Here is a 27,639-nt window from a genome sequence, read left to right as displayed (position 1 = left end):
CAGGTCTTTCTAAGATGCATCTTCTGCTATTTCATAAATATGAATATGTTTTAGTGTTTACATAAATATATATATAAACAGAGAAGAGCACACAAATATAAGCATGCATATGTATGCTGATACATCAATAAAATTTGCAAGTACTGGGAGGGCAATTCATTTATCTTTATTTTCATTTTACAAATACAGAATGATAACCATCAATGGAAAGTTGTCTGTGATTATACAATAGCCCTTCAGCAATTAGACCCATGAAAATTTTTGGTTTAGTGAAGAATAAAGTATCCTGTTGCATTCTTCTTGTTGTGATAAGCTTTCTAATATTATAGTGAAGGGAGTAAATAAAGTTCTGCCAAATACTGAATTTATGTTCATCACTTACCAAGTCCTTTTTTCAAGTCTTTCTTTAGTCTTAAAATTATGTGCCTATCTTGTAAGAGGAATGAAAAAATAGTCTGCGGACTCCCATTTGAAAGAACAATCTAATTTATGTTGTATATATTAAATGGCCTTAAGATTAGTTTTGTGTTTAAATGTGAGAACCACTATTTCCACCTATCCATTCTGCCCTTAAAGTGACATTGTAATGGGCATGTTGGGCAGAAAAGGCAGCCATGGGTTATTGCTAGAAGAACTTTGACGTTATCTGCCCCAAGGGCAGATAAATATTGTAGGTAGCTGTAGCTGAAGCCTCAGGAACAGAAGGGTAATATGCAGCCCTGTTGTGGAATCACCTAGAGCTTTTTATCCTCTCTGAGAGGGCTCACAATGAGGCTCAGTATAGAAGCTGTAACTGTACAGACAACTTGCTGTTTGTAGTGTGACTACAATGTGTCAATGATTTATGAACACCTAAAGGGTTCATTAAAACAATATTCTTTGAAGAACAACCAATTCCATTCTCTTTTCAAAAACTACATGAAAATACATTTCTTCCTCCCGTGATAGTCATCTGCCATTTACAAATGCTTATACAATAGTGATAAAATTGTTTCAATCATTCAGTCAATGCAATGTATCAGTGCAAATATTTCATATCAATTCACAAGGCAATGAGTGAAAGTGTGTGCATATATATACATACACAGAGAAAGGTATTGTAAACATATATATAATCAAAAATTTGACATTATGTTATATGAATTTTGCTCTGGCAATATTTTCCAGAGCAAGCTACATTAGAAAAGTCACCCTTTGCATATGTATCAGAGCCAGTTCTAAATACTTATCCCAGTCTTATGCTAGTTGAAATCTGTTTGCTTAAGTTGATTTACATTAGTATAAAACTGGTAGAATGTGAGCTACAAAGACAGAATCGGGTCAACATTTTTTAATCAGAATATTAATATTCACAGAGTCAGTGTGGTATGTAGGTTAACTTCATAATAGTTCCATAAAGTGAATTCATTCACAGTGCTATATCATGCCAAAATACCGTTACAATCTATAATTTAAAACTTTTCCTTTGAAACTAGCTAAAGTCAGATTAAGAAGATAGATGGAAAGAGACCATCTTCTATAAAGTAAATAAAACTATACATCAATAAACATGAATAGGCATTCTTCTTTGCCATGTCCTCAGCTCTGTGTGAACAATACTTTCTTGATCTCTTGATTAGCTGAGAAACTTCTGTAGGCTTTTACTTTTTTATATATTTCAGACATTCCATGGAATAAAATACATTCATATTTAATTATACTGACTATATGCTCTAAGAACCATCATTGTAAGTTTCTTCACAGAAAAGTGAATTGGTGCAATAATTCTTAAAAGCTTAGTAATCAAATTTTCCCACTTCTCAGCAGGAAAGCAAAGTATCAAATACAGTAGTTTGGAGCTGATGCATAGGTGTTTGTCATATATTTTCAAAGCAAGGGCTACTACCAATAATATATATTTTTTTCTGTTATTTTGTTTCTGGAAAACTAAAGTTGTTCTAGACAATAGCATGTCTCAATCTGGTAGTGGGTTTTTTGTTTTTTATTTTTTTTTGTTGGTTTTTCTTTCTTTTATTTTGTAAGACAGAACAGATTTAAGACTTTGTTCTGGTTTTAATTAATTAATACAATTCTACGGGTGTTCCTATGTAGAATCCATGTGTGTGAGATTAAGTTCTGACAGCTTGTCTGTTAATTTACAATGAGGTGATCAGCATTTGCTAGAACTGGAGTACCGAATGGTTATCCCCTTGTAATGATAAAAGTCTATTGGATGCCAAAGGAAAATACAAGCAAATGGCTTATCTTCCTTCCACTTTGTTCTTTTTTTTTTTTTTTTTTGCTCACGTCCTCTGTTCACGGTTATATGAACAGCTGCCCCAGAGCAATCAATCCACGTTCAAAATGACCATGCGATTTCAGTATCCATATTTCCAAGTCACTCCTTGCTTTCTTTGTTCACCCTTGTCCTCTCACCCTGAGAATAAGGTCTTTGAGTTCTGCCTTTTTCATGAATCACGTCATATTTCACTGCTACGTAACTATCATCTCCATCTTTGCCCCCAGCGGGCTTAATAGAGAATATTTCCCATCTCATCAGTCAGTAGCAATAAGCATGTATAAGAAATCATATTTATGAGCCAGGAAGGAAAATAGCTTGCTTATCTGACTACTATTTTCTTTTAAATGGTGAAATAAACATTATAAATGAAGAAAAATATTTTTTGGTGGTTTACTAAAAAATGCTGTCCCTGTCTTCACAATAAATAAGTGAGGTACACTGAGTGAAGTTACCTCTTATTGAGGTTACTGAGTATAACCTTCAGCAATAACAGCAGGGGCAGAGGGGTGTGTGAAATGAAGTTGAGTCTGGGAAAGAGGAAGAGAAGATATTTTGCCAAACGTTTAAATGTTTATCTTTCTGTACCGGAATCAATACCTAAATGTTTATGTTAATTGTCAATAAGTTAATTGAAATTCCCCAAACTGAGTCTGCTTTGTCTGTTACAGTAACTGATGAGTGATCTCCCTGTCTTTATTTTGACCTATGAATTTTCTTTCTCCTGTTCTTCCTGTTTTCTCCTTCTCTGTTCTCTTCCTGTCCCGCTGGGAAGAAACTATATGGGTGCTTGGCTGCTGGGTGGGACCAATCCACCATATCTAGCCAAGTGATTACCAAGTTTCTTACAAATTAGTATCCTACTAGTCATGAAATGAACTGCTTCTTCTGTTACACACCATGATGATTGGTTCTAGGAAGTTTTAGGTTAAAAGTAACACCATGCTTACACTTATATTCTTCTCATTTCATACAGCTTTAATTGTGGAATGGCAATCAAAGCTTGTGATAACAACTGCAATTGAGAAGAAAGGATTGGAACACAACTTGACTTGGAATATATGAATAGAAAGGAAAATAATTCAAATTCGTGAAAGAAATAAAATATAAACTGCAGTCAGTATTGACATCAAATCACTAAAAACATCTGAAAAGACAAACAGCATCAGGTGAGAAATAGTTCTCTAACAAAAACCAAATGTCAAAAACATATGACATTTCATCACATTCTTTCAAAAAAATCTTCTAGAAAGAGCTGAAATGCAAACCACCATCTGTTGAAACATCCATGGCATCAAAATAGTCTTTTGATACTAATTTTTCAGTATCATCTTTTGAAAACCAACTTGACCATTACTGTACCTTAAACTCAACTAAATACTGTTCTATTCTTTAATGTCTTTGATAGCTTTACACAGTGCAAAATGATCTTCTATTTCACTTTTATATATATATATATATTTAAATTGGCTTAGGAAAGATAACCTCACATACTGTTTTGATAAGATAAATAGTGGTTTGTTTGGATGTATAGGATATGCAATTAAATACATATTTTTACCTTTAAAAATGTTTATTTTAAGTATTCTTTACTACTTAATTCTGCATCCTGGAAATAATTTGTAGGAGTCCAAAGAAACTGAGTTACAGTCTCATCTATATTACATTATTTAATGTTAAACAACAATCATAACATATATCATTTATTCAGGGAAAAGAATCTATTATTCCCAGTATAAAAGAATATGTTTTCCAACATTGACTGACATTTGAGTGAATAAGAAGATTTTTTTTTTAAGTTTCAGTGTTAGTTTCAGTAGAATTTTATGAGTCATTATTTAATTTCTACATTTTTCAGGTTTTATGAAAATGATATATGTAATATTGTTCAGATTTTTCTTTTTTTTTTCTATTTCCAGTCATGCAGAACTCTTCTTTCCAAGTTTTCAGAAAAAAAATGAGAAAGTATAATTATACTTTCTATATAAATATTTTCCTAAATAATTATTATAATATTATTATTATTATTGTTGTTGTTGTTGTATTATAATAATATAATTATTATACTAAATAATACCTTTTGTATCTTCTGAACACAAGGAGGGAGTTGCAATAATCTCAAATGCTTTCCTTTGATTGTTTTTTTTGTTTGTTTTGTTTTGTTTTTTCTTTGAGGCTCCAGTTTTCCATACAAAATAGAAACTGTCTTAATCAATGCCCCATTTACCTCATAAGTATTTTCCATTTCTCCTGATGTCATTTGAAGAGGTCAACTGTTGACTTATGTTTTTCCTCTCCATTTTGCCACAAATATCTTTTACCCTTATGATCTTGTGTGTGGTAGAATCAATCTTCACTTTCCCAGTTTTGCAAATAAGTTGTAGGGCTTAGGGTTTGTTTGTTTGTTTGTTTTAGGCTGATAAAACAGGTAAATTTACTGTTAAAGTTTCTTCTCTGCTACATTAATAGCAATGGGAAATGCAAGCTTCCTGACTTCATACCCTCCTACCTGTGAGGAAATTCTATGCCTTCATTTCATACATACCTGTACAGGGAGAAGACCTTTGAATAAAGCACCTGGACTCAAATGTTCAGATGCACCTCGAATATAAATAGAATTCATAGTTCATCTGCACACATGTACAAAAGCCTGGCTCTAATTGTAGGTGAGCTAGTTGCCTATGGAAGAAAAATACAGCTACAATTCAGCTACATACTTTGGCTGAGAAAATACAAGTCAGGTTAACTGCCAAATTTGCTGCTTTTGAAGGAGGAACGTAGTCCACAAAACCACTGCTTAAGATGACCCTAGCAGCAGCAGTCAGTGTCTTTTCCCCTTCCATCCCTAAGGAATGCTAATAAGGAATAGCAAGCTCATTTCTGCTGAATTTTTTCCTAGCGTCATTTTTTTGCACATACCTACCTTTTTCAAGAGCATCCTGGATGGAGGGAGGGCACGAAGGGCCAAGGAGTGGCAGGACACAGGTAGGTGAACTCAGGTAGCTTATTTTCAGGACACCACAAGCCCTGAGGAATTTTTGTGCAAATAAGAACATACATAATTAATTGTTTATTTGGAGAAGGAAAATTCTGCTACTTTGCAAGGACTTGAATACAGAGGTTCCTAGAATCGTTCTTTTAGTCACCATGTCACAATACATATTTCATAGAATCATAGAATCCTTAAAGTTGGAAAAGACTTGCAAGATCATCACATCCAACCATAGCCCTTACCACCAATATCACCCACTAAACCATGTCCCTAAGCACTAGGTCCAGTCTTTCCTTAAACACCCCCAGGGACGGTGACTCCACCACCTCCCTGGGCAACTCGTTCCAATGCCTGACTACACTTTCTGAGAAGAAATGTCTCCTAATTTCCAATCTAAACCTCCTCTGGCGCAACTTGAGGCCATTTCCTCTAGTCCTTAGTCTAGTTACCTGTGAGAAGAGGCCAACCCCCGGCTCCCCACAACTTTCTTTCAGGTTGCTGTAGAGAGCAATGAGGTCTCCCCTGAGCCTCCTCTTCTCCAGACTAAACAACCGCAGTGCCCTCAGCCGCTCCTCATAGAACTTGTGTTCCAGGCCCTTCACCAGCTTCGTAGTCCTTCTCTGGACACATTCCAGGACCTCGATGTCCTTCTTGTACTGAGGGGCCCAAAACTGAACACAGTACTCAAGGTGCAGCCTCACCAGAGTACAGGGGGACGATCACCTCCCTGGTCCTGCTGCGTACACTGTTCCTGATACAAGCCAGGATGCCATTGGCCTTCTTGGCCAGCTGGGCACACTGCTGGCTCATGTTCAGGTGATCATCGACCAACACCCCCAGATCCTTTTCCTCTGCCCAGCTTTCCAGTCACTCTGCCCCAAGCTTGTAGCGCTGCATGGTGTTGTTGTAGCCAAAGCGCAGAACCCGGCACTTAGCCATGTTGAACCTCATCCCATTGGCCTCTGCCCATCGACCCATCCTCTTCAGGTCCCTTTGCAGGGCCTTCCTACCCTCTGGCAGATTGACATTTCCCCCCAGTTTTGTGTTATCTGCAAACTTACTGAGGGTGCAGTCAATTCCTTCATCCAAATCATCAGTAAAGATATAAAAGAGGATGGGCCCCAACACCAACCCCAGGGGAATGTGGTCATTTCTGCTGCTCTGTTAGTGTGAGTCTGGACCATGCTCACACTTGCCAGTGTGGGACCGCCACATGTTAGGTGATTCTGCAAGACTTACAAAATGTCTACATATTCTACATATCTCTTTATTCATGATACTCCTTGTAGAATGCAAACAAACAAACAAACAAAAACATGTTCTGATCAACAGTGTTGAATGTGTTACATTTATTTTTTACAAGCACTAGTAAGGATACAAGTTGTAGAATGAAGTTAAATATTCATACGCATAAGTAAAAGAAAATAGTTTGAACAATATATTGTATATATTTGTATGAACTTAAGGATATTTGCTGGGTTATTTAGAGGTGTTGTGTTGTATTGTACAATACAATTAAAGATTAGAAAAACTGAAATAATTAAAGGAAGAAGAATTGAAGTGCTGTGGAACATTCTCTAATATTCCTTCATAATTTTGTAATGTGATACTTAGCAAAGACTGAATCAAAACTGGCCCTGATCTAATTGCAAATAGAATAACCAGTCTAAAGCTTTATTTTCTTGGTGAAATAGCCTCATTAAGCACTGCTGAGTTTAGGGTTCTAGAAAAAGTGTTGAATTCTTCTGAAGTTCACCACTTATAGCCTAAAAGGAATATTTGTATAAAAATCAGAAGAAATCATACAAATTCTAAGCTCATACTACAAGTCTATATTCAACATATCCTATGGAACACATGCATAAATGATATATTACCATATAGCACAAGGTCTGCTGTTCAGGGAGCCCTGAGAAACGAGGACTAGTACTGTATATGCAGTACATATCTTTATTCTTTACCTATAAATTCTTAGCTTGCCTTTGGGTTACAGGGAGAGGGAAATATGAGACATAATATCTAAATGCTGTTTTGTGATTTAATTGAGATGTACTGATTTGGATTGCTAAGTTGTCATATCATATAACCTCAAAGCTCTGTGATGTGAGTAATACATCTTGACTTAATGTATGAGGGAAAAAAAAAAGCCTGTCTCCGATTATTTGAAAAACTTGCCTCTGCAATTTATTTCTAGGCAGATAGCTTGTTTCTTAAGTATTTGGAAGGCATTTTACTATATTCTCAGATTGGATGAAATCTCAGGTACATTAAGACATTATCCTTCCGTCTTCCACAACAGTGTGATTATGCTCAAGGGAGCAACTGCCTGATGTGGATAAAGTAGACCAATCTGAGTTCTTCAGGCACTCTCCATTCTTTACACTGGCAGCCAAGTTATTTTAAAAAATAAAAATGTTTTGCAAACACTCTTCTGTATTCCTGACAAATGACTACACAATCTACTTTAACACACCAAAAATAATAAAATAAAAATAAGTAAAATAAAATAAAATAATAAAAAGGCCCCCAACAGTTTTTTTTACTGTCCTATAGATGTTTTATGTTTTATTATGTTTGAGATTATTCTTTGCCAATTGCAATTGTCTGTGCCTTCTCAGTTGATAGCCAGACAACTTGTCTTCTCAGCCATAAATTAAATATGTTTATATATAAAATTCATCCAAAAAGCCAAGGGTCACACTTGGACCTCAGTTCCCATTTACAATGCTTTTATCTGATCTAAAACCTTCAATTTAGCAAAGAAATCTACACTTATTAATAAATAAAAATAAATAAACTATGTATATATAACATCCTTAGGCAAAGAGGAGATTTTCACCCATGGTCACAATCAACACACAATCCTTGTGTTCTTGTATTTTTTTTAATTACCATCGCAGTAGACCATGTCATTTCATAATATTTTGCTTTATACTTCTGTTCCCGATTTTGAACATATACAAAAACTCACAAAATGTGTATGAGCATCACACATATATAGCTCATTTTTACTTTCATTTTTCTGATTAAAACAAACAAAAAAAAAGAATAATTTTTGGAATATAGTATTTACTGGAAACATTTATTCTGTCCTATTCATCAAGCCCATATGCACGCCAATTATTCCATATTCTGTGGATCCATACACTTTTTTTTATACTATCCCCCTGAGGAAAAGCCGCAGAAGATAGGTAGACTTTGTAGTATTCCTTGTAGATCAATCAATACAAGCTCCAGAAAACTGAGGGAGAAAATGAATCTCGTTGTTGAATGTTCTGATTGCTTGCAGATGCTAGCTGTTTCCATGGGTGGATTGGGATGGACAGAAAATAAAATAAAAGTTTAAAATTCATATATATATAAATTAAACATACATATATCATATATGTATATATATATATAAACTTTTGTGTATATGGAATGGAAAGTGATCTTTAAAATTGCTAAAAAAATCTAGATCATTTAGAATGTCAATACGTTGAATTAAACTAGAGAAAGAATGCAAAACAGCAGACACTAAATCACATGGATTACTTTCCAATTTTTTTTAATGAGACAAATTCATTTCTCTGTCATCATTTTGCAGAGACAGGGACAAGATCAACTACATGAAATCCATTCTTGTTCCACTTATTCCATATTTGGTTTACTTTTATTACTAATCTCAGCCAGTGTTGAACCATATACATAAATTGATGACAGCTGTGTGCTTGTATGCAGTACACAACATTATTAACATGTATATTTTTGATAAAGATGATGTTTAACTTGAGAGCGTATCACTCTGAGATCTGTGTTGTTCCTCAAGAAGATAATTTTTTCTCACTGAACTAGTGATTTGTTGATGACTTAGTCAGGCATAGGAAATAACAAAATATGCTTAACAAGTGTTTCCAAGGTGGTGAGGATTATCAAGAACACAGAGGGCAAAGAGCACTATTTTCCTGTAGTGTCATGAGAAGGAAGTAGTATTAAAGGAGACTACCTGAATTTAAACAGAATAACAAACCCCAATCAAAGGTGTGACCATAGAGGTTAGTGCCAGAGCATGGTTTCTCAATGGACATAATAACCTTTGAGACTGCAACTCAGTATTCTTGCAGTGTCCTGCATTCCCAAACATTTTTTCAGGATGTCCAAAGGATGATGCTGTAGGCTAGGTTGGGAGGTCTGTGTGAAAAATATTTCTTTCAGAGACTAACCTGCCATATAAGTTCTTTGGTAGCAATATGGTTTAGTAGCAGCATAGTAACACCAGGAGCCTTTGAGTAGTTCTTGACTCCCTCTTCACCCCCGAATGAATTAGGGTTATTAATAACTCATTTTCTATAGTTTCACATTACAAAAACACTGTCCTATACCATCTCCACTTACCTGTGGTACAGAAATGAAATCTCTCATAAAATGTCTCTGCCACCTATATGGTCTCTATGCATTATCTTATTGCATAAGTAGGTGTCAAAAATCACAGAAGATACTTTCAGGAAATGGTGTCAGAATATGACCCTGGTAAATCTCAAATATATATATATATATATATATATACATATATTTCCTATGAGGAAAGGACTGTCTTTAGCAGGATTTGAAAGAACTGCAGTTTTAGACTGGACATAGACTTCTGTATGTTTCTAGAGTTCCACCTGTTCTAGGATGCTTTAAGTAGAGTAGCTGGGTGTTTTATTTCCTGTATTTCTCCCCAGCTCCATGATAAAATGTAGATACTTTATAAACAACTATTAAAAGTGTGGCTTAGCTGTAGATCTGTATAATAACTTTTACGTATCTTTCATTCAGATGATCCAAATCTTACCTTCATGAGGACTGCTGGATGAAGCCCTTGATTTATACCCTTAACTTAAGGAAAGTATTCCTATGATGAACGGAACATACAAAGTTAATGAGAAATGGGAAGCTTGTAAAGCAACCCATATGGCAAAGTAATCATGCCATTATCTACATATGCAAATACATGTGCTATCTACACAGATACAGATAGCTGACAACTGTGTTTAATTGTAGATAACCCCACAGCTGCAGGAAACTCATGGGTTAGGTTATCTTTTCCATCAAATGGCAAGAGATAGTTTAAGATCAACATCAACAACAGATAAAGTAGAAAAAGTTTCCTTTGTAGACATAATAGCTATGTTGCAGACACTGAAAGATAGCCCATAACTTAAAAATCACAACACGATTTAACTGTCATTGAATGAAGGTTCCATAAGCTAGTGTTCTTTATCCCTGGTTCTTTATTCTGGATCCTTCTGCTCCCATCAATAACAAGCATTGGTCCTATGAATTGCAACCTCTTCCAAGTAGCTTTCTTTGAAGTCATAGAATCACAGAGTCACAGAATGGTTGAGGTTGGAAAGGGACCTCTGGAGGTCATCTGAACCTCTCTCTGCTCAACCAAGGCCACCCAGGGACACTTACCTAGGACCACTTCCAGGAAGCCTCTTGTTCTGTCACTAGGCACTGCTCAAAAGAGCCTGGCTCCATCTTCTATGCAACCTCCTTCAGGTATTTGCACACACTGATAAGATCCCCCTCATAACCTTCACTTCCATAGACTGAACAGTCCTAGCTCTTTCAGCTTCTCCTCATAGGAGAGATGCTTCAGTCCCTTAAGCTTTGTGGCACTTCCCTAGATTTCCAGGTTATTTTCTCCCAGGCTGCTTTCCAGCTGGGTAGCTCCCAGTATATGTTGATCCATGAGGTTGTTCCTCCTCATGTGAAGGACTTGACACTTCTCCTTGATGAAGTGGTTAAACCATAATGTTTTGACCTTGTTGAATATATTGCCCACATTCAAGTTTCCTCTGTTGCTGTTCCTGAATAAGGAACAATTTACTTGTAGAAACATTCACAGCAAGTTGAATAACTTGCTGATATTTACTTCAGAACACTCAATGAATTGGGCTACATAAGAAGAAGTGCAGCTAGCAGGTTGAGTGAGGTGATTCTCCCTCTGTACTCTGCTCTCATGAGCTGAACTCCACCACAACTGTTCTCTCACTCCCCATCCTCAAAGAAAAAGGGGGTAAAATGTGATGGAAAGGGCTCAAGGACAAGGAGATCACTCACTAATTATTGTCACGGGCAAAGCAGACTCAGCGTAGGAAGATTAATGTAATTTATCTCCAGCAGACTAGAACAGTGAGAAACTACAAGCAAAATAAAAACACCTTCCCCACCTTCACCCCCAACCTCTTCTACCTCTTCCCCCCGAGCAACTCTGGGGAATGGGGAATGGGGGCTGCAGTCAGTCCCTAATGCTTCATCTCTGCTGCTCCTTCAAGGTCGCTCTCTGCCCCTGCTCCACGTGGGGTCCATCCCACGGGATGCCGTCCTTCCCGAACTGAGCCTGCGGGGGCTGCCCACAGGCAGCAGCTCTTCAAGAACTGCTCCCACACGGCTCCGTACCACGGGGTCCATCCCCCAGGAGCAAACTGCTCCAGCACGGGTCCCCCACGGGCGGCAGCTCCCCCCAGACCCCCTGCTCCTGCGTGGGCTCCTCTCCACGGGCTGCAGCTCCGGCCCGGGGCCTGCTCCTGCGGGGGCTCTCCATGGGCCGCAGCCTCCTCCAGGCCACATCCACCTGCTCCACCGGGGGCTCCTCCCCGGGCTGCAGCGTGGAGATCTGCTCCGTGTGGGACCCATGGGCTGCAGGGGGACAGCCTGCTCCACCAGGGGCCTCTCCACAGGCCGCAGGGGAACTGCTGCTGTGTGCCTGGAGCACCTCCTGCCCTCCTTCTTCACTGACCTTAGGGTCTGCGGAGCTGGTTCTCTCTCATCTCTGTCCCAGCTGCAGGTTTGTTTTTTTGTTTGTTTGTTTGTTTGTTTGTTTCCTTTCTTCAGTCTGCTCTCCCAGAGGCCCAACCAGCCTCACTTACTGGCTCTTCTCTGGCCAGTGGCGGGTCCCTCTTGGAGCCGGCTGGAGCTGGCTCTGATCTGACATGGGACAGCTGCTGGGCTCTGCTCACAATGGCCACCCCTGAAGCTCCCTTGCTACCAAACCCTTGCCATAGAAACCCAATACAATATGGAAGGAACCATACAGATCATCTAGTCTCAAGAGCCTGAATAATCTGCAACTCAGATAACTGCAACTCATTTTTCATTATTTATTTATTTATTTTCCTAATCAGGTGCACTTTCTCCTTGCTTTAGAGCTTACTTACTGAAAAATGAAAACTCCCCTTTGTCTTTAGAGGAGCACCTCCACTAACGTAAATTAAAGGTCCTTTCAGACAGGCAAGCAGACATAGGAGATGGTTTTGATGGATCGTATGCCAAAGATAAAGGAAATTCATAGAATCGTAGATTCATAAATTCAGTGTTCCAAACATATTCCTCCCCCCCCCCTTTTTTTTCTAAAGCCAAGTTTAGCAACTTTAATATTTTTTTGTTTTGTTTTGCTAATCTGACTACTTAACAGGGAAAGAAACAGAGCAACAGGATGAAGGATAGGAAAAGGAATAACCTGAAAAAAAAAAAAAAAACTTGCTTTATCAACAGCACATATAAAAGTAATTTCTTCAGCACTTTGCATCCTAGGTTATTTAGCGCAGGAAATGTCTAACACCTCATAAGAAGTAAACATATTTGGACCATGAAAATAAACAGCTGATGTATGCAGGTGACTTCAGTGAAGCTATTCATGTGATAACAGATCAATAGTTTGCATAACAGTTGTATAACAGACTCACATGACTGTGTGCAAAAGCAGAAAGAAACCCTGCTCATTGCCAGGGGAGCTGGGTATAGGAATGAGTACTGATAATGAGTACGAAAGAAGCCTGAACTCATATATTTGACAAATAGTGCCCCAGATCATGATGGTGATAATGAGTGCCATTGAAAAAATATGCAACACATTTGTACAGCAGGAGAAAGAAATCCATATTGCTGCTACTTATGCTGTACCTGTCATGTGGATAAATACAGCAAAGAATTTCTGTTTTGCAAGGCTGTCAGTCTAGTAACTTTCATGAGTACTAAGTTTCAAAGGAAAAATAACATTTTATTACTTTACTTATCTTCTCCCTGTGGTATAAATTGTCAAAGAGTTACCTGGGGTTTCAGCTGCCCGGTTTCTATTGAGTTTATTGACAAAAGCATGGCTAAAACCCTATGAATCTCTATAAAAATTTACCCCATGTGTTTTCCTAATCATATCTGCTTAGTTTACTGACAAAAACAAGTTGTTATTACTGTCAGTTCAGCACAGTCAATGTAACTGTTAAGGAGCAAACTGAATTGCACTCTGCCTCGCATATTATCGACAAAATTGTCATCCAGCTTTTGATTCCAGAGATTTTACTACAAGTGATGATTAGTGTTGTGCAGAGCTAAATGACCAGGCAGTTTAGTTTGTTCTGGATGAAGCTCCAAAAGTTCAAATGGTTCTCTGAACTTTTTCCAGATCCCATGGTTCAGCAAAACCAAGCTGGCATACTTTTGAGCACTGTGTGCCCAGATACCTCACATTTGCTAGCAGTTTGTGTTTCAGATCAGGTGGAAAACACTGTGAGAATCAGTTTTATTAGAGTTGTTCTGACTCTGCTGTCAGTGTTGTTTGCAGCAAAGATGTGAGGAGGTTCATAAACATGGATTTTATATCAAAACATGTATATGTAATATTTATTCATGAGAAAATGAATTGTATTTGATCTGGAATAGAAGCCTTGTCCCTAGAAAAGCTGTAGAGAGAGTACTCAGAAACAGCAGGAACATTCTCCATTGATGGGAATTGTGGGTGTGATGATAGGCAGAGTCAATAAGGTATTTCTGTAAGTTCTCTCTACTATAATGATCTAGCAATTCTACCTGTTGACTCAAGGGTTATAAAGAAGATACTCACAGTCCTCATTAAAGCCCTTTGACTTATTAACGTGGTCTTTTCCCCATGTCTCATCCTCCTGATTCCTAAAGGGGATTTCCCTAGAAAAACTAGAGTGATACCTGAGTTTTATCGACCACAGATAGTGGTCAGTAGAAATAACAGTATGACGAGAGCTTTCTTGCAGATATCTCACATGTTGTTAAAGAAAACAAATAAACCAATAAAAATAACACTTTGAGGGAGTTTGTATGTATAAAAATCTCAAGGTGTTTACATATATACATGTCAAAGAATCACACAGAATGGAGGTGCAATGAAATAAACAAACTATTAACTCAATTTTACAAATGGAGCTTTCAATACAGATCAAAAATTAACAGCAATAAACTATATAGGCAGTTATTTTCCCTGTCTCATTTTGAAATTTGTACTTCTTGCTTTTTTATAATGCTGTGAGACAGTGTGACAGACATGTCTGGTACAGGAAGAATACCTTAAAAAATAAACCTTAAAGATCAGACAGCACTTTAAATCTATGTCTCTTATGAATTTTGCTGAACAAGGAAGTATGGAACTAGCAACACAGTCCCAACATCTCAAAGAAATTGGAATTGCCAACTCAATATTTTTGTTTGCTTTTATAATGTGTCTGTTTGTGCACTGAAGGCAGAGAGGTGGTTTTAAACAAGTTAAATCAGATCTCATAATTATGAAATAACAATAAAAAAAAGACAAACGAAAGATTGATGGGGAATGAGAAAAGAAAGAGCTATACACTCAAACACTGTTGCATACTCATCTTGTCAGTTATTTGCTTTCATTTTAATTAGATTTTATAGTAAAACGTTCTGTCATCAGAGGAGATGCAAGCTGTAGGTGATGCCGGAAGACATGAAAGGAAGGCGGAAGGCCAGGGCAAGCAGTACACAAAGACTTTTTTTTTTTTCCTTCTGAGTTCTCATCATTTTTTATTTGTGTTTGTTTTTGGGTTTGGTTTGGTTTATTTGTGTTTGTGTGTGTGTGTATTTGTATGTTTTTGTATTAGCCAGACATTCCCTAACATTTTTGGGCATATGCATATTGCATGGGATATTTACCCCATATTTGGGGCTATGCATATATGCATGGGATATTTACCTCTTCCACTATGAAGTCCCCACAAGTGTCAGGCAAGATTGTACTCTCTGTATGAGATAGCTGCATCTTCATTTTCTTTACAGCTCACACAAATAGGATTTGAGATCTCCCCCTCTTACACAGCACCCAGTGTTGTGCAGTGTTGTACAGACTGGCTGTACAGTGGGTTGCAATGAGCCTTATAAACAGGAAGATTCATGGTAAATCTCCTTCTGCCTTTCCAAAGGTCCCAAGTGAATTGCATCAACTAGCCCTCGAGAAGCAATATTTGTCCATATTTAATCCCTAGCTGCTAGCAATCTCTGATCACTTCTGTCTTTTTATACTAATTATGTCAGCTTTCAGCAAGGAAACCTGGACTTCTGTCCCTTTATCCTGTAAAAATAGATAAATGCAAAAATGTATTTTAGGAAATGTGCAAAGATGGACATGACGTTAATGGAGGATGGAGTGCTTGAAAATGCAGGTGTATAACATAATGTAGCTTATCAAAATCTGTCTTGAGCTAGAGCTTCAATTTAATGAGTATACTAACAGCAGCTATTGTACATTGAAAAAAAGCTTCCAATAATTAAGGATAATTGGCAAGGGAAGTAAAATGAACAGATGATAATAGTTCTGCAACAGACTTCAGCAGCTTGCTCTTTCAGCATTTGTTGGTTAAGACAGCACAGGCAAAGGTTTTAAGTGACAATACAAACTGGTCAACTGTGTCCTTACTGTTATTCACCTAAATTTTTATACCCTGTACATTTGCCTCTGCCTCTATTTTTCAGTCAACAACTCTGCAAGTTGTTGGTTGTTTTGTTGTTGTTTCTGTTTGTTTGTTTTGTTTTGTTTTTCCCTAGGCTGCCCACAACATAGTATTCCAGAGTTAACTGGCAGCCAAATTAGGTCTATGTTTAATCATTATACAATGTCACAATCTAAGCTTCTGTTATCATTCCCTCTAATGTCATCAAGTCACTTTCAACATCCTGAGTAACTGGTAGTGTCAGCTTCTATTAGGTTTTCAGATGAAATAGCCTTAATATATAGTAATGATGTTGAATGCATAGGGATTTTGATCACCCATCTAGTCGATCAAGGGAAACCAGCTGATGTGATCATTTTGGACTTCACCAAAGCTTTTGACACGGTTTCCCATAGGATCCAACTGGACAAAATGTCCAGCATACAACTTAACAGAAACATCATACGATGGGTGAGCAATTGGCTGACGGGCAGGGCTCAAAGGGTTGTGGTAAATGGGGCCACATCTGGCTGGCGGATGGTCACTAGTGGGGTCCCTAAAGGCTCCATTTTAGGGCCAGTCCCCTTCAATGTTCCTATAAATGATTTGGATGTAGGACTAGAAGGTGTTTTGAGCAAATTTGCCGACGACACCAAACTTGGAGGACATGTGGACTCAGATGAGGGTGGAAAGGCCTTGCAGAGAGATCTGGACAGGTTGGAGAGCTGGGCGATCACCAACCACATGAAGTTTAACAAAAGCAAGTGCCGGGTCCTGCACCTGGGACAGGGCAACCCTGGCTATACATACAGACTGGGCGACGAGACGCTGGAGAGCAGCCCCGCAGAGAGGGATCTGGGGGTTGTGGTTGACAGCAAGTTGAATATGAGCCATCAGTGTGCCCTGGCAGCCAGGAGGGCCAACCGTATCCTGGGATGCATCAAGCACGGCATTGCTAGTCGGTCGAGGGAAGTGATTGACCTGCTCTACTCTGCACTGGTGCGGTCTCACCTCGAGTACTGTGTGCAGTTCTGGGCACCACAGTACAAAAAGGACATTAAACTGTTGGAGAGTGTCCAGAGGAGGGCGATGAAGATGGTGAAGGGCCTAGAGGAGAAGACATGAGGAGCGGCTGAGGTCACTGGGCCTGTTCAGCCTGGAGAAGAGGAGGCTGAGGGGAGACCTCATCACAGTCTACAACTTCCTTGCGAGGGGGAGTGGAGAGGCAGGTGACCTATCCTCCGTTATCACTAATGATAGGACCCGTGGGAATGGTGTTAAGCTGAGGCAGGGGAAGTTTAGGCTGGACATCAGGAAGAGGTTCTTCACCGAGAGGGTGGTCGCACACTGGAACAGGCTCCCCAGTGAAGCAGTCACTGCACCAAGCCTGTCTGCATTTAAGAAGCGATTGGACTGTGCACTTAGTCACATGGTCTAAAATTTTGGGCAGACCTGTGTGGTGCCAGGAGTTGGACTTGATGATCCTTGTGGGTCCCTTCCAACTCGGGATATTCTGTGATTCTATGATTCTATTAATTAGATTTATTAGATTTTAATAGTCTGCATAGCATTTTCCATATCTTACTGAATTCTTTTACAGTAGAACGGGGGACAACAGGAAGACTTTCCATTGCATTAGAGTAACTGCACTTTGTGTCATTTTGTGCCTTTTGTCTCCACTGTAGTTAAAGTATTTCCACAGTATTTCCTTTCATTTTCATTAATTTAAATTTTGCCTGTGTGAAAAAGAATATAAATTCAAGGACTGGAATTAGAACCTTTACAATATTTGTTTTGAAACTAATATATACATTGACCCTTTAATCTCCCTTATGAAGATGCTTATAGCAAAAGTGTTTTTATTAAAAAAAAAAAAGACACTTCCTGCTATAAGCCAAAATAACTCCAAAGAAATACCACAGTTACACGACCATACAACAAATATTGTGAATGATCGATCTGTTTATAACACCACAGTCAGCTTGATCTGAAAAAAAAAAAAAAAAAACAAAAAAAAACAGGGAAATCTCCGTTAATTTCAGTGGAAATTCGAAAGATGGTGATTTTGGAATAGCACTTCATTCTTGAGTAATAAAACTTCAGATTACTTATGCAAGACATTAAAAAACTGACAAGAGAGCTTTTCAACTGCAAGGCATCATTATGTGTGTGAATATAATAAATGTGTTACAAACAACATAAATATATTATAAATATTAAAGAATTTTGCATTTTTTATTGAATGTCTTTTTTTTTCCCCAATAGTTTGTAAAGCTATTTTGTAAAGCTAAATTGTAAAATTTTTAAAGATCATTGAAAAAAAAAAATATTTTCTGTTTATAATTGCCATAGTTCTAAAGTCCAGCCTTGTGAGCACCCAAAGTAATAACAAATTCAATGAATCTTCGTTTCTGAAAAGGATAAATCTTCCCCATTGCAACCGTGACTCAATGTATAGCTTAAAATCTCTTTTAGCTCTAAAATTTTGACACTAGAATTGAATTTTGACACTAGGATTGAATTCCTTCTGTTTGGGCCGTTGGTGTTTTTGTAATAAGGATTCTCATAGTTTAGAGAAGAGAGAGATTGTTTTCCTGTTTTAAATATAGCAACTATTTCAGTCTGCTTGAAGAGATTGTCTGTGGAATTAGCAAACTATTGAATAATGCAGAGGAGAAGCTGTGAAAAGTGAGGAATAGATATGCTAATTTTAGTCTCTTTAACTCATGGTCACCTTTTCATAATCTCACTACCTATATGGCAAACTGTGAACCATATTTAAATATTTAATGATTCTGAAGAAGTTTTTAGCTTTGGTGAAATTGACCATCAGAATTATACATGAAAGATTTCTTCATGGGCCTAGCCAAACAACAAACAGCAATAAAAGAGTAGAAATTCTGACTTCTATTTCAGGCAAATGAGAATATACAGTGGAAAAAGATGCTTCAAGTGATTCAATATGGAAAAATAATAATATAAACAAGAAATTTCTGCTTAGTAGGTATCTATGTGTAAAACATCTAAGTATTAGATGCAGAAGTACAAATAAAGTTAGCTGAGCCTACAAATATTTGTGTTTAGTTGGTCATTACAAGATAAATATTGCAGTTTTTGCTAGAGCTGTTTTATGTATGAGTTCCAAATTAATTCATTGTTTATGAGATTAGTCTTTGTAGATGGGGTTTGTAACTTGAACAGAAATAAAAATAGTAACGATAATAATAACCCCCCCCTCCAAAAAAAAAAAAAATTAGAACTATTCTTCTGTTATGTGTAGCTGTTCACCTTTGAGTGGTTTGGAGAACTGGCTGAGCCAAGTTTCCATTAGATTATTTATTTATTTATTTATTTATCAGTGTTAGTAAACACAAGTGAATGTTCTTATTGCTATTGGGCATTGCAAAATTCTTCATATGGTACAGGTAGCAGATTTCAAACTAAATTATAATGGCAGGCCAGAAAGCAAACGTCTTCTAAATCTTTTTTTTCCGGTGTAGTAGACATGAACGTAAATACAAAGTTGTAAGTTTACACAGTGGAAAGTTTGTAGATAACATTTTGTTCAGTTGGTGACATCACCTTCCATCAAAATATGCTATATGCTGTATGAATATGAATGATTTTACTGTTCAGCATTCTACAGTTAGTTTTTAACATCTTTTTAACATTGATTTATGACACATGAGAGATTTATAACACATATGAGAGTTATAAAGTCTCTTCTAACAATTTATTAGCTTTTATTTTCCCCTCATCCTCCAACCACACACCACTGTGAAGAGCCTGGCTCCATCTTCTTCCCACAGGTACTGCAGGGCACTACTGTTAGGACACCCAAAACCAACTTGTCTCCAAGATGAAAAAGCCCAGTCCCTCAGTCTCTCTTCACAGGGCAAGTACTCCGGTCCCTGTCCATCTTGGTGGCCTTCTGCTGAACTGTGTGCGTGGTAATGAAGTATTTTTTTAATTGATTATGTTCAGCAATAGAAAGAAACAAATTAATTGATGTGTATGCAGAGGTTCTGTATATTGGCTTTGGAGGAAAAACCCACCCAATTACATCTTTACAAAGGTTTGTACTGAAGATGTAAAATAATACAAGAAAAGGTGGTATTTACAGATGTGATAAATTCTTGTCTGTGCATGCTCTTTATTATAATATAGAGTCAACCAATACTGACTTCAGAGGTGGTACAACATAAATTTTCATTTATTCTATTTTTTCTCTTGCTAAAGATAGGCCATTTTATTTACTTGAACACCATGCTGAGTTACTTTCCAGCAATTAACTTTTTTTGATTTACCAAAGCCAGTTCTATTATAACCAGATTGCCTCAGACAGAAAATTATACAAACAAAATGTTTTTCATCCTTGTATTCTGCTAAAAGAAGCATAACAAAATGATGACTAAGGAAACTGAATAACCTTTTTTAAAATTAATATTTATTTATTTATTTACAGTATCTGATAATCCATTTGATAGAGAAAAGATATTTCTGACCCATCTACCCAATCTAACTAATCTATATGGCTTTGCTTTTGTTTTTGTTTGTTGGTCTGTTCTTTTTCTACCAGACCTTCATGTTAATGCAGTTGTTTAGAAGAGAGAAAGAGTATTGTGGTGGCTAATGTCACAAAGATTCTGTCCAAGGTCTTACCTGTCAAAACTTAGTTCTCCCAAGGGAATATTTTTTCCTCTTGCCATGTCTGTCCCTACTGTAGTAAACTTTCTGACAGGGGCTGCTTGATTAAGGGATTTCCAGTCTTTATGCACAGCCACCATACCCTTTGCAATTATATATTCATCACTTTATCATGATCTTTGAAAAAAAAATGGTATGATGTAAATAATATTTCACTCTAACATACTGTTTTTCCATTTTATTCAGTCTTTGGCCATAGTAATATGAGTGTTTATGTAACTACCACTTAATGCGTATCTCTAACTATTTTGTAATTACTACATTAAAAATGTACTTTCAGGACAGCTGACTTAGTCCCTTGGCTATACTTAAATGAGTAATTACAGAAGTTTGGCTATGTTGTTGAGAACAAAGATCAGATAACATAGGAAGTGATGGTTTCCTTGTATTCAAGGTTTTCAAGTATCCAATGGAGACACAAATGCAATCCCAAAATAAATTCATTTAATGTATGTTACCTTATGGGAATGTCTGTCTTCCTACATTGACTGTAAAGAGACCTGAGGAAAAGTAGGCTCCTAAACAGAAGTCTGTTTGACAAGACTTAACATCTTTCTCTCCTTAAAATCAGTGAAAATTATTTCATCAAGTTCAGTGCAGGCAGTAGGGAGAATAAGGGATATTCCTACCCAAGTGGTGCTCTAGGAAGGCCTTGAGAATTACTGAGACTTACTGGAGGACTTCCAAATTGCTTGAAAGCCTTTAGGCAAACCTCATAGTTTTAACTGGAGAGGAGCTTATTTTTTTTCTTTAAGATTTCAAAGAGAAATGCTCCCTGAAAAAAGAGCCACCATTTTGCTCACAGATTACTGATAAAATTAAATAGCAAAACAGAAATTGCTCCTTATCTCTTTTGAAAATAATTACATAAAAATCCTAATTTGGAAGGGATACTCACATGGAAATACATATTCAAGTAAGTAAAATGAATGGAAGGATCTGGCCCTAAGTTAAGAATGAAAGGACTGACAAGAAGAAGGAAAATATATGTTTTTGTTAATTATTCCCATTTATAAATGATTCATCCCAAAAGATTATGACTCATTTACATTAAACCTTTTTTATACCTCTTCACAAGTGCAAAGGGGCTTTGAAATGCTTGTAACTGTAATTGATGCCAGAACAATAGAATGCGTCCTTAGTGCAGTTGAGAATAAAGGCCCTTATTCTGGAATGCCTCAGATGTGTTAAACTAACTTAAGAAGTGTTATAATATTTTCATATTTTAAAGTGGTTTCATAAGAATATAATTCAAAGACAGATTTAATTTTTTAAAACAATCTAAATGGGAAGTGATTGGCTTGCAGTATGCACTAGTCTTTTCTGGTTATTTCCCTCAATGAAATAATAAGGAATTTTATTATATTGCATAAAACCTAATGTTCCTTATGTGCACTTACAGCATTCAATGCAACATCTCTGAAATAGTTGGTATGGTTTATTATAAACAATGAAACTCCCTTGGCCCTTAAATAGCATTAGTCTAAATGTAGAAACTTAGGTAAGAGCTTTTGGATTTCAAATATTAGAACAATTCAACAACATGCTTAAGGATGTTTATGGATATCTTATACCCTTAGTGTGGTTTCTATCCATCAGGTAATAATTCATTAATATATTCACTTTATATCAGCTTAGAACAGGACCCGGTTGCTGTGAAACAGTTTATTCCAAATTAAGCACCAAATTTTGGATGTCACATTGCAGATTTCAGTTGCCATGATTGAGACTGGCAGGACCAACATGCTGAGCACCTTTTTTGAATTGTGTCTCTCCTCACTGCAGCTCTTGCTATAGTAACACTATGTGTTTTTCACACTTAGAAACTTTTCCTTGAGGAACATGGTATGTACCTGAATATGCAGTACTCTTTTAATTGAAAGGACAGTGGTGTTTTCTCCCTTCTGTGTAATAACAAAATGGTTAGTATATTTGCCCCCCAAAATAGAGATATATTCATTTTATCAACCCAGTAGAATTAAGACATTTTTGCATTTCTAAGAAATTACTCCAACCATCAAATTATAGACTAGGAAAGGTAGAAGCTATTCCTCTTATTGGAGCTTAGCTACTGTTCAGATATGTATGCAGGAATCATGGGAAAACAAAAAGGGCAAGCAAAAATTCTGCCCTGGTAGAGGCAGAAGATGGACTGCTCACCCTCAGTAAATGAAGTCTGGCTGTATCAGTAGTCTTGCATGGCATAAGTTTATTGACATAGATTTCTTGATTAGAACTTCCAAGCAGATAAAGGTGTTTGTTGCTGTTATTGTTGGTTTGTTGGTTTTGAACTGCTGCCTGAACTGCTGAACTAATTTTTTCAGTTAAAATTAAAGAAGATTTTAGATCTTCATCTGCAATAAGATGTCTAGACTGGAAGATACTGTAGTAGGCTCAGGTACAAGAAGATACTTGGCCTGCTCGCAACAAAAGCAAAAAGTGATAACAGTCCATGTTCCACTATGTTGCCACATAAAGGAAGTATAGTCTTATCACTCAATCTTTTATACCATACCTATTCATACGGTATGTGAATATATATGGGAGAACATAGTATGGCATGACACAGGTTCTGAAAAGACTGCTTATACTAGGATCACCACTGAAAGGTACAATAATAACCATCCCTGATATTAAATGATTCACAGAGACGTAAGCTTTGGTGAAAAGCTCATAACTAACTGTCAAATGAAAGGAAATATGCTGTGTTTTAGTTCAATAATGCAAATTTTAGATATTTAACAATAAAGTTCTTTTTCAGGAAAGTAAGAATCTATATAATTTTCTATTAAGTTGAACTCTATATTTCATGGATAACAAGTTTTCTGTTAATCGATAGAATCATAGAATCATCAAAATACAAGATTGGAAAGGACCTACAAGATCATCTAGTCCAACCATCCTCCTATCACCAATACTACCCACTAAGCTACTAAATCATATCTCATAGCACCTTGTCCAGGCGCTTCTTGAACACCGCAAGGGACGGTGATTCCACCACCTCCCTGGGCAGGCTGTTCCACTGCCTGACCGCTCTTTGAGTGAAAAAGTTTGTCCTGGTATCTAACCTAAATCTCCCCAGGTGCAACTTGTGGCCATTTCCTCGAGTCCTATCATTAGTTATCTGAGAAAAGAGGCTGACCCCCTCCTCATCACAACCTCCCTTCAGGAAGTTGAAGAGTGCAATGAGATCTCCCCTGAGCCTCCTCTTCTCCAGACTAAATAACCCCAGCTCCCTCAGCTGCTCCTCGTAAGACTTGTTCTCCAGACGCCTCACCAGCTTTGTTGCCCTTCTCTAGACACACTCCAGGGCCTCGATGTCTTTCTTGTCGTGAGAGGCCCAAAATTGAACACAATACATGATAACCATAGAAATATTTCAATAAAATTTGGCAGAGTTGCAAAGAAGAATAGCTCCCCTCATTAAAAGAAAGAAAGAAAGAAAGAAAGAAAAAAAGAAAGAAAGAAAGGAAGGAAGGAAGGAAGGAAGGAAGGAAGGAAGGAAGGAAGGAAGGAAGGAAGGAAGGAAGGAAGGAAGGAAGGAAGGAAAGAAAGAAGGAAGGAAAAGATAGAAAGAAAAGCAAGCAAACCACTTTTGTCTCTTCTTTTTTTATTTGCTGCTGCTCAAGCATGAAACAGGAAATCCACATTTTCCACCACATACCCAAGGATTTGCTTTGACTCCCTGCATCGGATGGTTGGAGAAGAATCTTAATTGAGAGGCTCGGCTGAAGAATTAAGACTCTGGACTTTAGACCACAGACTTCAGTAAATTCCTATGAAGAATCCCCTGCAACACCATGAAAAGGGGTAGAGTTGTCTTGGATGGTGTCTGGTTTGAAAATAAAAAATTACTTGAACTCAGGAACAAAGTATTCTGTTCTACAGAAAAACAAGATGCTAAGGCAGGAAGCTAAGGAGGAATTCTTGAAGAACTAAAATGCAAAGAGTGGGCATATACGAAATGGAATCAAGAACAGGCAATGAAAGGAGCACAACAGCATTTCTTAGGTGACTGTGGGTGAAAACAGAAAAGCCACAGCCAGGCTTTACTGAGCCAAGCAATTTTCCTTGGTGGCAAATGAAAAAAAAAGAATCTATGAGAACAAGTCATGGCTTGGGATCTTCAAACTGACATTAGGAAAAAAATATTCTTTATAAAATATGGGAGGAACTTCATTGTAAAGTAAGCAGAGGAACAGGTTGCCCACAAAGATCCTTCCAGGACTATACCAGACAAAACAGCATTTGACCTGACCTAGTCTTGATTCAAATGGGAGGTTGGGGTGCCAATATTATCATTAAAAGCCCTTCCAGCCAATATTTCTATGATTTGCAAATGTAAATGTATAAAAACCTATTTGAAGACTGTTTCAGAATCAAAATTAATTGATTACACTAACATTAGCAGACTGATGGTGTACAGTCTCTGTTTGCTCTTTGATGTGAGCAAGGTCGTCTTCCTTTTCACTGCATCACTCCTCCTTACACCCTTTCACTGACTTTTTTTTTTTCCTATCAATCACATCTAGTTCATCTACTTGCTCTTACCTTTCATTCTTTTCAAAGCTCTGAGTTTCCCTACCTATTTGTTCTCTGACTCTAATGAGTTGCTCTTTGACATTTCCACTTCATCAGTGATAGTAGCCCAAAATTTTCACTTGACATTTTTTGCCACAGAGTCTTAGCACTTTTTCAAATAGAGTGAACTTCTTGAATTAGTGCATAAAGCCATTAACCTCTCATCTTTTAGCTCCTGTCCTGAGACCCATATGATTTGGAAATGGCCAACTGATAATGGCTAGGTGAAAGACCAGTGTGGACTGCTGATACCTCTTTAGAAGTTTACAATGAGGTTGAACCATCAGGTTCAAAAATACCATAATAAATAACCTTTATAATCTTATAATGGTTTCTGTCCTTGTTTTCTGTCTCACTGTAGATTTGCTGCCTACCTACATTTTGCCTTATCTGGCAAGCTCTGCAAGCACTAGATCACATGGTTCACTATCATGAAGTTATATTGTTTCATGTAATAGGTCTTCCTCCTTGAACTGTCACTGCACACCTTACAGGTCTTATACACAGCCTGTAATTTTAAGGGGAAAAAAATGAATATAATTTACAGAATAAAAATGAATCAACTCAGTAAGTCTTCCAAAGCCATGAAGGATTCACTTTTGATGATTTCAAAATGATGGGGAGAAATGACTAGCTATAGTTTCAATCACCTGATGTCCTCAAGACCCATATTAACATACTGAGTGTTATTAAGACAGATGTCTGTAGCTGTGTAAATTCCCTGTGATGAAAAAGTATCTGAATAAGCAGGAAATTAGTCCTGAAATATTGTAAAAAGCTGCACTTGTTAATATGCCCTGAGGAGGATGTTACAGCTGAGGTTTAGATGTACTTATATAGAGCTCCCTATCTTAGAGCTAATGAAGAGATACTGACAGTTTTGCTGCAGTGCCTCTGAAGTGTTTTAATGACTATAGATTAATCAGTTTCTAAAGCAGTAATCCCTAGAGGTTCCACACCCCAAAAATCATAACCCAAAACAAGCAAATGAGTGTCATTAATGATGAAAAAAATATAAAGAAATAAAACAACAAGGAAAAAAAAAAACTCCAAGCCCATCACCTCTTCATGTCATGAAAGCTGGAAGCATTTATAGTCACATTCTCCACAAGACAAAAAAGCCAGAGATGACACTGGATTTAGTGGAGCAGTCAGTTAATTGTTACGGTGAGAATTTTAATTTTCTTTTCAATGTAAATCACAATTGAGGAAAGCATCTGCCACCTCCAATATTTCCTGTGCAGTAATTTTAAATGGATTAATCACCCTGCTTGTTCTGAAGTTCTGAAGAATGACGGGCACTTGCCAATGGTCTGTGGAGTCCCTGGCTCATTGATTTTTAGCTGTCTGGGGGGAATTGGTGGGGATATGGAATGGTTTAAATTAAAATAGAAATTAAAAAATAAATCGTGCTCAAACCTTTTTTGCCCACCCATTTCCACACCCTATCATCAGAAACTGATTAAAATATTTTCTTGGAGACCAAGTGGGTTTGCTAGCATACTATTGATAGCCCAGGTGGAGCAGCAGGTCTCTAACTGTTTCCACCTGAACTGTGGAGGATTTCTTCTGCGCCCCATCCCAGACTTCCAGATCGGAAGGATGAGTACCCCGAGGATAACTGGATAACCCTAGTGAAGACAGATGTAAACAAGGCATTAAGAACCTCAGACTATTCCTTATCCTCAGCAGTCGTGTTAGGATTTCACTTGATCACAGTCAGATAAAGATTGCAATATTGACTTTGCACAGGAACATTTTTATTGGTCCAGTAGAATTTCTTAACATAGTGTGTGAAATAAAACATCTTAGTCAATGGCCTTTTTCCCAAATAACTTCAATACGTTTCGTGTTCCACTCACAATGTGTGACATCGCACGCTGGAGTTCATAGAAATTTGACAGTTTACAGATCCCATGTAAACTGTCCATGTTTTGTCACATGACACCTTTCTCTTTCTCTACAATTCCTAAATTAACAATTAGGTGTACATTTGTGGAAGCCACATTTCAGAATCTGCCTAGTGCTCCTGTTACAAGTAAACAATGTCTGTTGTAGGGGGGACTTGCACAATTCTTAATTTGAGAGAAGATAGTACAAGAAACAGTCTCTCATTTAAGAGACATGCTGCACTACTTAAGAGAAGATTCTGTTCCACAGAAAAGCAGAAAGTAAGAAGTTGGGAACTAGAAAATGTTCTAATTAATTCATAAGGAACTCTGCTTTTCTAAACAAGTTATTGAAAAGCATGACATCATGTTTTTGTTTTTCTGCTCTTTTTTCATCGAAGAAAATCACAAGTTCTGTGCTTCCCTTCCCTTCCCTTCCCTTCCCTTCCCTTCCCTTCCCTTCCCTTCCCTTCC

General features: G+C 37.3%; 1 long non-coding RNA gene across 1 annotated transcript; it reads right to left on the bottom strand.

Annotated features, from left to right (window-relative positions):
• Positions 1–602: 602 nt before the first annotated feature.
• LOC308190498 lies at positions 603–27,639 on the bottom strand. Its single transcript, XR_013947271.1, has 2 exons — positions 24,360–27,639; positions 603–19,927 (listed from the first exon to the last, which is right to left on the bottom strand). It is a non-coding gene; the product is annotated as an uncharacterized lncRNA (long non-coding RNA).

This window comes from Anser brachyrhynchus (genome assembly GCF_964034855.1).
Source record: "Anser brachyrhynchus genome assembly, chromosome: 2".
NCBI lineage: Eukaryota > Metazoa > Chordata > Aves > Anseriformes > Anatidae > Anser > Anser brachyrhynchus.
The sequence above is the reverse complement of the archived record's forward strand: the minus strand, read 5'-3'. Positions and strand labels throughout refer to the sequence as shown.